Raw genomic sequence first — 12,654 nt, forward strand, 5'->3', positions numbered from 1 at the left:
TACTCCTCGTCGCGGCCACAGCACATAACTACTTCCCAAAGCTCTCTTCGGCCCAGTATGCGTAGCGCGCAGCGGCAGCGATGCGCGCGACTATCTGCCTTGACCGAACTGCCACTTCAAGGAATAACACTATTGTTCTAGATGGATCAGTAGAGGGTAAGAACTAAAGGAAACATAGATTGGTATACATACAGGGTCAAATGGCTCTGAGCACTATGGGACTTAAATCAAAAATACATACAGCAAATAACTGAGGACGTAGATTGAAAGCACTAGATGAAGAGGTTGGAACAGAAGAGGAATTCGTGGCGAACCGCATTAAACCAGTGAGACAGATGACTCATAAAAGAAAAAGAAAAAGTAGTTAATAACTGACATCATTTCCAAATACAATGGAACTTCAGTGATTTAACGTCCGTAATGTGCTGAACAGCACTACAAATTTAGATAAATATTTTACTGGTTCTTCAGTTTGTAACGTTCTCCATTGACGTTTGTGCATAAATCATTGCTGTTATTGACAGTAATTTTCATGCGAATGCGGATTTTCTTGTTCCGTTTTTGTGAAGTTGTTTCTATGGCCAAATGTTGTACAAAATTACATTGCACTGGTTTATGAGCACCTCTTTGACATTAAGGGTGTACCTTAAATTGCAATATGTCCCAGAACGAGATTTTCACTCTGCAGCGGAGTGTGTGCTGACATGAAACTTCCTGGCAAATTAAAACTGTGTGCCGGACCGAGACTCGAACTCGGGACCTTTGCCTTTCGCGGGCAAGTGCTCTACCAACTGAGCTACCCAAGAACGACTCACGGCCCCACCTCACAACTCCATTTCTGCCAGTACCTCGTCTCCTACCTTCCAAACTTTACAGAAGCTCTCCTGAGAACCTTGCAGAACTAGTACTCCTGAAAGAAAGGATATTGCGGACACACTCCATTTCTGCCAGTACCTCGTCTCCTACCTTCCAAACTTTACAGAAGCTCTCCTGAGAACCTTGCAGAACTAGTACTCCTGAAAGAAAGGATATTGCGGACACATGGCTTAGCCACAGCCTGTGGGATGTTTCCAGAATGAGATTTTCACTCTGCAGCGTTGTGTGCGCTGATATGAATTGCAAATCTACTTGGTGTTATGGTAGTACCAGCATAAGATTTCTTGTTAAGATGGAAATTTTGGCCCCAAATAAATGGGAACTTATTCTAAAAATGTAAATTTTTGATAAAGCAGTACTAACTTCATCCTAAGTCAATGGCAGCTCATATTCACAGATTCTAAAGTATTTCGCAAATGGCTATTTATGGCACCATCTTTAATGAGATGTTTTTACTTATATTTAAAACTGCGCCAGTTTTCGCTATTAACTGTGATTCCCCTCCATGGTTGGCTGGTTGGTTTGGGGAAGGAGATCAGACAGCGAGGTCATCGGTCTCATCGGTCTCATCGGATTAGGGAGGGACGGGGAAGGAAGTCGGCCGTGCCCTTTGAAAGGAACCATCCCGGCATTTGCCTGGAGCGATTTAGGGAAATCACGGAAAACCTAAATCAGGATGGCCGGACGCGGGATTAAACCGTCGTCCTCCCGAATGCGAGTCCAGTGTCCAACCACTGCGCCACCTCGCTCGGTTTCCCCTCCATGTTTCAGGAAAACACGTTGACAGATTTGGAGAGACAGACTTCAAGCATTTACAGGAGTTTATGAGATTGGCTTCTTTCATTGTAGTAGCAGTTACTCAGTAAATTTGTGTACCGGTCAGAAAGTCGAATCCAGGGCTTTGTCTGTCGCGAGAAAAGCTCTTACCGTCTGAGCTGTCCAGGCGTGTTGACTGAGGCTCGAAGCTTAGAAAGTTGGAGAGGCGTAGAGATGGAAGTGAACTAAGTCTACGTGACTCAGTTTGTTAGAGCACGTCCTGTAGAAGATAAAACGCCAAGTTCGGGTCGATGCCAGATTTAATTTCCTGTGATGGAGCTTAAAATTAATGTAAAGTCCACTGCAGAGTGAATGTTTGCTTTTAGAAATTTGGCAGACTCTAACATGGTTATTACTTAAATATTTCCATCATGCCCACACTTGTGCCGAATGTACAAAAATTTGGTATCATAAAGATGAAAGTAACAGAATCGACACATTCATCTCTGCGTAAGTAAGTAAGCTTTTACGCTCCCCAGTAGTAGTATAAACAGAAACAGTCTGGTCATCGAAAGTGAAGACGTTTCACTATTCATTATAATAACTGTGCTTCATTACAGCTACAAATACTACCAAGTGCAATAATAGTTTGGTTAAAATCAATAACAAGAGTTCTGAGTCCTTTCACGTAATTATGAAAGTGAAACGAACTACTGCCATTCTCATTTGGAGCCGGCCGGAGTGGCCGAGCGCTTCTAGGCGCTACAGTCTGGAACCGTGCGACCGCTACGGTCGTAGGTTCGAATCCTGCCTCGGGCATGGATGTGTGTGATGTCCTTAGGTTAGTTAGGTTTAAGTAGTTCTAAGTTCTAGTGGACTGATGACCTCAGATGTTAAGTCCCGTAGTGCTCAGAGCCATTTGAACCATTTTCTCATCTGGACGCAAGAAATGTTAAGTAGAAATTTTCTTAGCACATGTCCAGTCTGAAACATTAATCTACACTCCTGGAAATTGAAATAAGAACACCGTGAATTCATTGTCCCAGGAAGGGGAAACTTTATTGACACATTCCTGGGGTCAGATACATCACATGATCACACTGACAGAACCACAGGCACATAGACACAGGCAACTGAGCATGCACAATGTCGGCACTTGTACAGTGTATATCCACCTTTCGCAGCAATGCAGGCTGCTATTCTCCCATGGAGACAAAGTTACGCAAAATTCTTTTACAGCAAGCTCCACTTTTTCACAATATCCCTGGTACTATGTCCGATTTCATGTATGAATTTCAACTTAAACAGCACGACACGTTTAAAGCCAAACATTATCCCATTCCATATATTCACAGAGAACAAGTTAAGAAAGAATTACAAGCTATGCTTGACCAAAGAATTATTGAACCAGCAGTTAGCCCGTACATAAACCCGCTCCATATTGTTAAGAAAAAGGATGGTTCACTTCGATCGTACTTGATTCGCGTCATGTCAACGACATTATTATTAATGAAGCAGATCGCCCACAGACACTAGAAGAACTTTTACAGAAATTTCATGGTACTGCTATTTATTCCACATTAGGTTTAAAATCGGGATTTAGGCAAATTCAGCTTCATCCGAACTGCAGAAAGTACACAGCATTCCTCTGTTTTGGTGATTGTTAGTTTTGCAAATTACCGTTCGGTTTAACAATTTCTTCAGAAGCATTTATTCACGGTTTAAATACTATACTTCCGACAATACTTAAAGATAGAATGACAAAGTATTTAGACGACATCCTTATCACAGAAGCTAACTAGTCTTAACACAATTTGATTCTGGAACAACTGTTGCAAACTTCTCGTGCACAAGAACTCACAGTTAATCTTAGCAAATCACACTTTTGCAAAATTTCTATAAAATTTCTTGGCCATGTAATTTCAGCAGAAGGCATTGCGCCTGACCCGGAAAAACTTAAAGCCTTACGTGACATTACTGTACCTACGACGAAGAAACAACTACGCAGCTTTTTGGGTTTAATTAACTTTTTTCGTAAATTTATTCATTACTCTGCTTTAGACACCCCTAGATTGACGGGTAAAAACGGTATTTGGTCCTGGGATAGCCAAGCACATTCTGAATTTGTCAATCTGAAACAAGCTTTGTTGAATGCACCACTTTTATCACATCCAGATCTTACTAGAAATTGTTCCATTGCCACCGACAGTTCTAACACCGCTTTAGGCGTACACATTTTTCAGGAAATTGAAGAAGATGGTTCTATAGTAATTAAAAACATCGCCTTTGCGAGTCGCATTCTGTCACCTGCTGAACGCAATTATTCTGTCACAGAACTTGAAACATTATGTGTTGTATGGGCATTTACGAGATTCAGACATTTTCTTTATGGAAGACATACGACCGTTTACACAGATCATAGAGCTATTCAGTTTTTACTTTCCGCAAAATTTACACATGACAGATTAAGCAGATGGAAACTTTATGTACAGGAATTTAATTTTACAATGGTTCACATTACCGGTACACAAAATATTGTAGCAGACGCACTATCCCGTTCTCTCAGCAACAATCAGCAAGACATCGCAACCAACTTCTGCCAAGCAAATTTCAGCGTCATGTATATTCAACAAGTTGCATTTGAAAATTTCATTTCGGCATCATTACGAGACATAGCACAAGAGCAGAGTAAAGACAACGTATGGAAAGAAATTAAACACCTTTGGCAAGATAGGAATAATGTTACCATCAGAAACCATAACACTGTACGCTATAACATTCTGTTTCGCCGCTCTCACCCTGACAGCAACAACTGGTTACTATGCATTCCTGACGAGCTTCTTAACAAATTAGTTTGGTATACTCATTTAAGTTACGCACATTACGGAGCCAGAAAATGTTTTCTTATACTGAGACATAACTCTTATTTTGCCAACATGGAGAAACGTATTCGACGAGTTTTAACGTCATGTAAAATCCGCCAAAAAGCTAAATCAGACACGACTTCACATATTCCTCCGTTACATCTCATTGTACCGAATAAATTGAGACATATGGCCGCTGTAGACATTTTTGGTCTGATCCCCAGATCTAATAGAGGTTTTTGTTACGTATTTGTCGCTGTTGAACTCATTTCGAAATTTGTTACCTTCACTCTGTTACGCAGAGGTACTGCCAAATCTATTTCGAATGCATTTGTAAAACATTTTCTATTTCATGTAGGGCATGTATTGAAAGTAATTTCCGACAATGGACTACGATCTCTATCTACGATATGGACACGTATGTTACGAGCTGGAAACATTTCTCCGATCTATATATCCAGGTATTACGCTTCTTCGAACCCTTCTGAACGACTGATGAAAGAAATTGGTAAACTATGTAGAATATACTGCCATAAGAGACATATTGATTGGGACACACATATAGTCTCATTCCAGGATGTAATTAACTCCATACCAAATGAATCTACTATGCTATCTCCGACTGTTATAATGCAAAATGTGTTGAACCACCTAACAAAATTAATGAATCAGTATCTTTTCCTAAATCTCGTCGACTACGCCAGGTCATGAAATAATTGACATTGCGTTCAACAACATTAAACGTGCCGCAGAACGCCGGAGAAAGCAGTAAAACCAGGTTTGTTCACGCCATGACTTTCACATAGGACAGAAGATATTAGTACGCACACATTATCTATCCAACAGAGGAAAGCGTAGATGCAGTATATTTCAACTTCTATAAGTAGATCCGTATAGAATTCCGCAGTATTCCTCACCCCAATGTAGTACACGTCGAAACTTTGAGAACCAGAAAAAGAAAGGGCAATCACCATATTTCCAATATTAAACCCTTTATTGAATGAACATACACTGTAATGCCATTTAATGATATTTATATGACCAATTATGCAATTATATCTATGAACACTTACTGATGAAGGTCATATTTTTTCTTGGTAAGTGCCCAGCAAGGTAAGGTTGCACATTTTCCATTTTTTTGTGTAAGTATGATTGTTTTCCTAATGAAAGCAGAATTTTTGTCTGTATGCACTATGAAATCTTTAAGATGTAACAAACACCACTTGACTTTGACATTTTGCCTTATGGTATCCCAATATCTTGACTATTCTACATTTTTGCTACTACATTACGACATTGTGTGTGCATTTTCGCACTTCAAAATTGTCTATGGTTTTGACTTAATACGTTTTCTGTCATGCTATGCTGTATGCTTAGTTATATCACTAGAAACAAGTTTTCATTTAATGGGTATATGATTTAAATGCAAGATATTAATCCTTATTCATCATTTTCAGAAATCGGTACCATGTAAAATAAATAAATTAAACAACCACAGTATTTTACTACGAAATGGAAATTTTACCATCAGAATGAACAAAAGAAAAAGCAAGTCCTTGTCATGAAGAGTAAATGGATCAGAATTAACAAGCATTAACAAGAATATATACTGTACACACTGTATGATAGCAATATTGACTAATTATTTTTCTTTCAGAATACGAGGTGATTACTGCAGGCTGTCAGAGAGAACTACACATGTTAATTTTAGTGATGAAATATGCTAGAAGTAAGAAATTCTATAATATATGAACTAATGAGTGATGATGAATAGTAGTATGAAGTATATGGTAATATGAATAATGAATAATGAAGTGTCTATTTTTGCAGAAGATAATAAATGATGATGAATAGTTATATGAAGAATATGGTAATATGAATAATGACGTTCTTCTTTGAAGATGATGATAATGATGAATTTTATATATTTTCTATTAGTTAAGGTATGCTATGTAGTTATTTAAGTATTTGTTGCAGTTACTTTTGACATTATGTCTTATGTCACATAGTATAATGACTGAATGTTTTGGGAAAGACAGCTAGAGTACATACACATTAAGTACACATTTCATTACCTGTTAATTCGAAGTTTACTACTTTTCAGCATAATATATATTTTTCCTTTCAGCTCAATAATACATTTTGTATTTTTGTCAGGAGAAGCTTTTCATGATATTACTATGCGATAAGCACTTAGTTATGAAACCCATTCTAATACTTGCATTTTTTTACCCAGTTGTGTCTATCATTTATGAATGTGATCACATATACTCTACTTGGTTAATAACCTTGCTACACTGACTCATGACAAATGACGTTATTTATTTTCATACCACAGCAATTAATTATTGATCCCAATGCAATGCATTGCTAGCACAAAAAATTATTAACGGTCCCAACTATTACCAGTATACAACTAAATAATGCTATCAGTTTAAGATATACGTATTTCTAGTCCTAAGTGTGATGCAAATTTCTCTGATGTATTGATTCCCTTATGTCTATGTATTATTGGATTACAGACCTTGAGTAATAGTTACAATGTCTTACATTTTAAATATGTCTTATGTCACTTGGATATCAGATATAAACACTAGCAGCTTGATGCTACATGCAATAAGTCTAGTTTTGAATGATGACTTCTGAGTAATACTGAATGATGTTTTGTAATACTGCATAAATGAATACCAATGATTAATGTAATGAGATGACTTATGAATAATGTTTTTTAATACTCCATACATACTACATAAATGTTTTGTAACTGGCCAATGAATGCCAATGATTACTGTAATGAGATGAATTATGCGTAAATGCTATGCTAATGATCACTGTAATGAGTTGTCTTGTGCATAAATGCTATGCCAATAATTACTGTAACGAGATGACTAATGAATAATGTTCTGTAATACTCCATACATAGGACATAAAGGTTTAGTAACTGGCCAACGAATGCCAATAATTACTGTAATGAGATGACTTGTGCATAAATGCTATGCCAATAATTACTGTAATAAGATGACTTATGGATAATGTTCTGTAATACTCCATACATACTATATAAATGTTTAGTAACTGGCCAATGAGTGCCAATAATTACTGAAATGACATAACTTATAATTATGTTTTTTATAGTGTATAAATGCTGTGCCAGTGATTACTGTAATGAGATTACTTATGCATAAATGCTATGCCAATAATCACTGTAATGAGATGACTTACGAATAATGTTCAGTAATACTCCATACATACCACATAAATGTTTAGTAATTAGCCAATGAGTGCCAGTAATTATTCAAATCAGTTGATACACTAGATTAATTCATGATGATGAGTAGCGTAAGACTTGATGTCCTTCACCTTCTGACCTAATTACCACCAATTACTGCGATATCCGTATGTCCTGTCCATCCTCATGATCATGGAGCACTATATTTGGTTTTTGCACTTATTCTACGTTGATGTAAGACTATGGATTCTATAAGAATGTAGTGTTGACATATCAAGCTGTCCACCACCTTGAACGATGGAAATGTTATGGTCCTACTGTTTGGTGTACCTAATGTACTACCAAAATGATAACATAGAATATTAATACAACATTTCAGTGTCTTGGCCACACTGATAAATATTTCAGGGAAGAGAACTGGAGATTGATTCACTTGGTGTTGTGCTTCTGTAGAAAGATATAGACTTTCAGTACAGCTACGTGCTATCCATTGTGCTACAACCAAGATGCTATCCTTCCCATTCCTTTCTTAGTTTTGTAAAATGGTAAAGACTTTTACAGTGCGAGTGCACGTTATTTCACTCCTTGATGTGTTTAGTTCATGTAAAAATGCTAAAGACTTTTACAGTTCGTGTGCACTTTATTTCACTCCTTGGTATGTTTAATTCATGTAAAAATGCTAAAGACTTTTACAGTTCGTGTGCACTTTATTTCGTTTCTTAATGTATTCTGTTCATGTAAAAATGCTAAAGACTTTTACAGTGCGACTGCACTTTGTTTCACTCGTTGATATGTTTAATTCATATAAAAATGCTAAAGACTTTTACAGTGCATGTGCATTTTATTTCATTTCTTAATGAATTCAGTTCATGTAAAAATGCTAAAGACTTTTACAGTGTGAGTGGACTTTATTTCACTCCTTGATATGCTTAATTCATGTAAAAATGCTAAAGACCTTTATTTCATTTCTTAATGTATTCAGTTTACGTAAATATGCTAAAGACTCTTACAGTGCATGTGCACTTTATTTCATTTCTTAATGTATACAGTTCATGTAAATATGCCAAAGACTTCTACAGTGCGAGTGCACTTTATTTCATTCCATGATATGTAAAAATGCTAAAGACTTTTACAGTGCATGTGCACTTTATTTCATTTCTTAATGTATTCAGTTCATGAAAATATGCTAAACACTTCTACAGTGGGAGTGCACTTTATTTCACTCTCTGATGTGTTTAATTCATGCAAAAAATGCTAAAGACCTTTACAGTGTGAGTGCACCTCATTTCATTTCTTAATGTATTCAATTCATGTAAAAATGCTCAAGACTTTTACAGTGCATGTGCACTTTATTTCATTTCTTAATGTATTCAGTTCATGTAAATATGCTAAAGACTTCTACAGTGCGTGTGCACTTTATTTCAACCCTTGATGTGTTTAATTCATGTAAAAATGCTAAAGACTTGTACAGTGCGTGTGCACTATATTTCATTTCATAATGTATTCAGTTCATGTAAATATTCTAAAGAGTTTTACAGTGCATGTGTACTTTACGTCATTTGTCAATATTTTTTGTACTCAGTGCATGTGCACTCTATTTCATTTCTTAATATGTTCTGTACTTATATGCCAAATTTTTGCCCCCCCCCCCCCCGCAGTGGAGGGTTATGTAAGAGGTCCATGACTAAGTAATTTGTTTGCTAGCGCACTCGAGCAGATGTAATTTCGATGGATTGCTCACGCACTGCCTGCGATATGTAAGCTATAAGAGAATCTCAGACCAATGAGCAGTGTTGACTGCAGTAGGAACTTTGTGGCAGTAGGAGTAAGTAGTAGCTAGCTGTCTGTGTATCGAGTTGGCTGGGCCGGTCGTGGGGAGCGATGGAAGTGCCTGAGCGTTGTAGTATAAGGTAAAAGCAGCCACGCGCATATGTACTATTGTTATATCAAGTCCCATGTAAACGTTTTTAAAAAAATCTCTCAATAATAATCTTTCTTATAAAAATTAACTTCTGACAATCATTCATCTCAATTTAAAGAATTTACTAATTTCTCCAACCCATGGTCATCCCGATTATTGTAAAAAAAATCAGTGCCAGAAAAATTTCTTATAGGAGCACACACACACACACACGCACACACACACACACATATATATATATATATATATATATATATATATATATATATCCGGTGACTTTATTGACGTAAGAATTTTCAATTTATTCAGTATGATTTTTCAGGGCCATGACGCAGCACTGCTGACGTCCAAATCTACCAGTTTGGATTCACAGTCAGTTACTGAAAGGCTATAGGAGAGCCACAATTTTATTGAGAGTTTAGTCACGTTATTATTGCGAGGTTACTGAATAATAAACTGTTGGGGAGGTTACACTAAATCTGAATGATACATAATATTTTTTTACTGTTGGGAGGTTACACTAAATGTGAATGATATAACTATACAAATTATTACTGTTGGGAGGTTACAACCTTTCCATTTTTATGGAATGTTCCCTCGTCACTAAATTCTAAGCTTGGAAAAAAAAACTGTCTTCCTCTATCTTGTCACGAACGAAATTAGAGAACTCCACACTTCGTTGTTTGTCACCCTCTCGAAGAGCTTTCAGTACCTTAATTTTGTGTGGTTTCATGTCTAAAGGTTGATGCAACACACGCCAGACGGACATCGGGGGCACGTTGAGCTGTCCAGCTGCACGGCGAATGTATTTCTGCGGGTTCCTTGTTAAACCATGGCGGATGCGTTCGACGTCTGTGTCAGACAGTCGGAGACGTCTGAGCGATTTGCCTTTACACAAACAACCTGTAGCTCGAATTTGTGTATGCCATCGTCTAATGCTCTGTGATGTAGGAGGATCCACACCATACCTGGTACGAAAGTCACGCTGAACAGTTATTACTTATCCGCACTGCTCAAAACGTAGAACACAAAACGTTTTGTGTTGTCCCGACACCATTTTTACTAGAACTGAAGTGGGCGCACGCTGCTGCTATTTAGTGCATACCATGTGAAACTCGAGAGTTTGCTCTTTCCAACAGTAAGTTGCTCACGCACATATCTCAAATGACGTAATAGTTATCATTTTTTAAAAATCGTATGATTCTTTTTGATAGATCTTGTATTTTAACGAGTAGATTCACCAGGCTAACACCAAAGACATTTTGGTGAGATACAGACACGAAAATCTCGATTCATTTAATGTAGAGGGGGATTTAATGACGTTAAGATATTTACAGTACCATTGATTACACATATTAAGAAGTATGTTAATACAGGCCGTATAAATTACACTGGTATGCAAGTCCATAATACGAATTCTATTCTTGCCTGTCTCCGTGAAGATGTGGAGGCTAGGTTAAAACGCCTAGCAGCGAGCAGAAACTCTAGCCAATCAAGTGGTCGTCGATCTCAATATTCCTCTGAATCCACGTCACAATTGATTCCAAATGTATTGTACCAACCATCAAATTAATTCAACCAAGGACCACTACGAGTATCAGACTATGCAACCTTACTAGAATTTGCAATCATAGACCTGCTGAGAGCATGGACGTCTTTCAGGTATAAGTCTTCATTGCAGAGCACATTGCTAAGAATTTCTCTGGTGAGAATACAAGGTTTTGGACATCCACCTAGACCACTTCGGATTGCTTCTTGACATCGATAGAGGTGCTGCTCCCCTTCTGCTAAAAGATGAAATATTGCTGTGGCGAGACTAACGAATTCAAGAAAAAGAACAAATAAGAAGCTTCCCATAACAGCTCTAGATATAATGCCTAGGTGCGATAATGATGCCTTTCCAGTAATATGTAAGCTTGTTCTGGACCCTTCAACTCGTCGAGTAATATATGCATCCGCTGAGGACTCACTTTCGTCATTGCTGCACAGTGAGACATATTTAGGGCGAATCACGTCTGAAAACTGCACACTCGGGGTTTCTCTGACGTACATCCATTGAAAAGTCGCTATTCAAATCGAGAAAGTAATTATAAGATTTGCAAATACCAGTCGTAGAAGGAGACTAGAATTTATGATTTTAGACTCATTTTATGTATCTACTTACTCAATATTACTTTCTTTCTATTGTCTCTGAGTTTTTATTTCATAATATTTCATAAATCAGACTATCAGAGCTTATTTCAAGTACAAGTGTTATATACTTTGAGGGGTTATAGAGAGTGTCTTGCGTATGAAATTGAGGATAGAAACCTGCGTCGGGAAACATCATTCTACGATGCTACTGAGAGTCGCATTCATAGGAGACCAGGCCTCTCTACGCAACAGCTAGCACCATCTTCTCCACTAGCGAAAACATGACTATCAGTCGTGGTCACCGAATAACAAACAGTATCGCGAGATGTTCCACCTACAAACTAATATATTTTTAATATTTTCGTATAGAGTTTACTTTTTGGGAGCTATACAACAGCCACGGAAATCCCCCCCCCCCCCCCATAAGAGAAATCCTGAATCTGCGCATAATATACCAGGTTCTAAACCGTTAGAGTGTGTAACGGGACATTCACCTATAACATTACTTTTTATCAATAGGAGTTGTCGATACCAGTATTACGTTTTTCTTATTTTTGACAGGTCCATTTACCTCAGTTGCTTTACTGAAAACTTTCATGCAATTTTATAAACAGTATGTTGCATTTCAAGCTAAAATTTATGAAAAGGAATTACTTTATAAAATATTTTAGTTACGATGCTACAATCGGTAAGTACCAGTTCTGAATGTACAGTCAAATTTACGTTTTTTACAAACATTTGATATTACGAATTATTTGCACAGTCATTTGCATATTTCTATGATAAATTGAGCAGTTCTGTACTGTCTTTTTTTGCATTCATGTATGATATAGTAATCGAAAGTAATAGTGTAACGAAAACTAGTAGGTATTCAT

Source organism: Schistocerca nitens, chromosome 5 (assembly GCF_023898315.1).
Source record: "Schistocerca nitens isolate TAMUIC-IGC-003100 chromosome 5, iqSchNite1.1, whole genome shotgun sequence".
Taxonomy (NCBI): Eukaryota; Metazoa; Arthropoda; class Insecta; order Orthoptera; family Acrididae; genus Schistocerca; species Schistocerca nitens.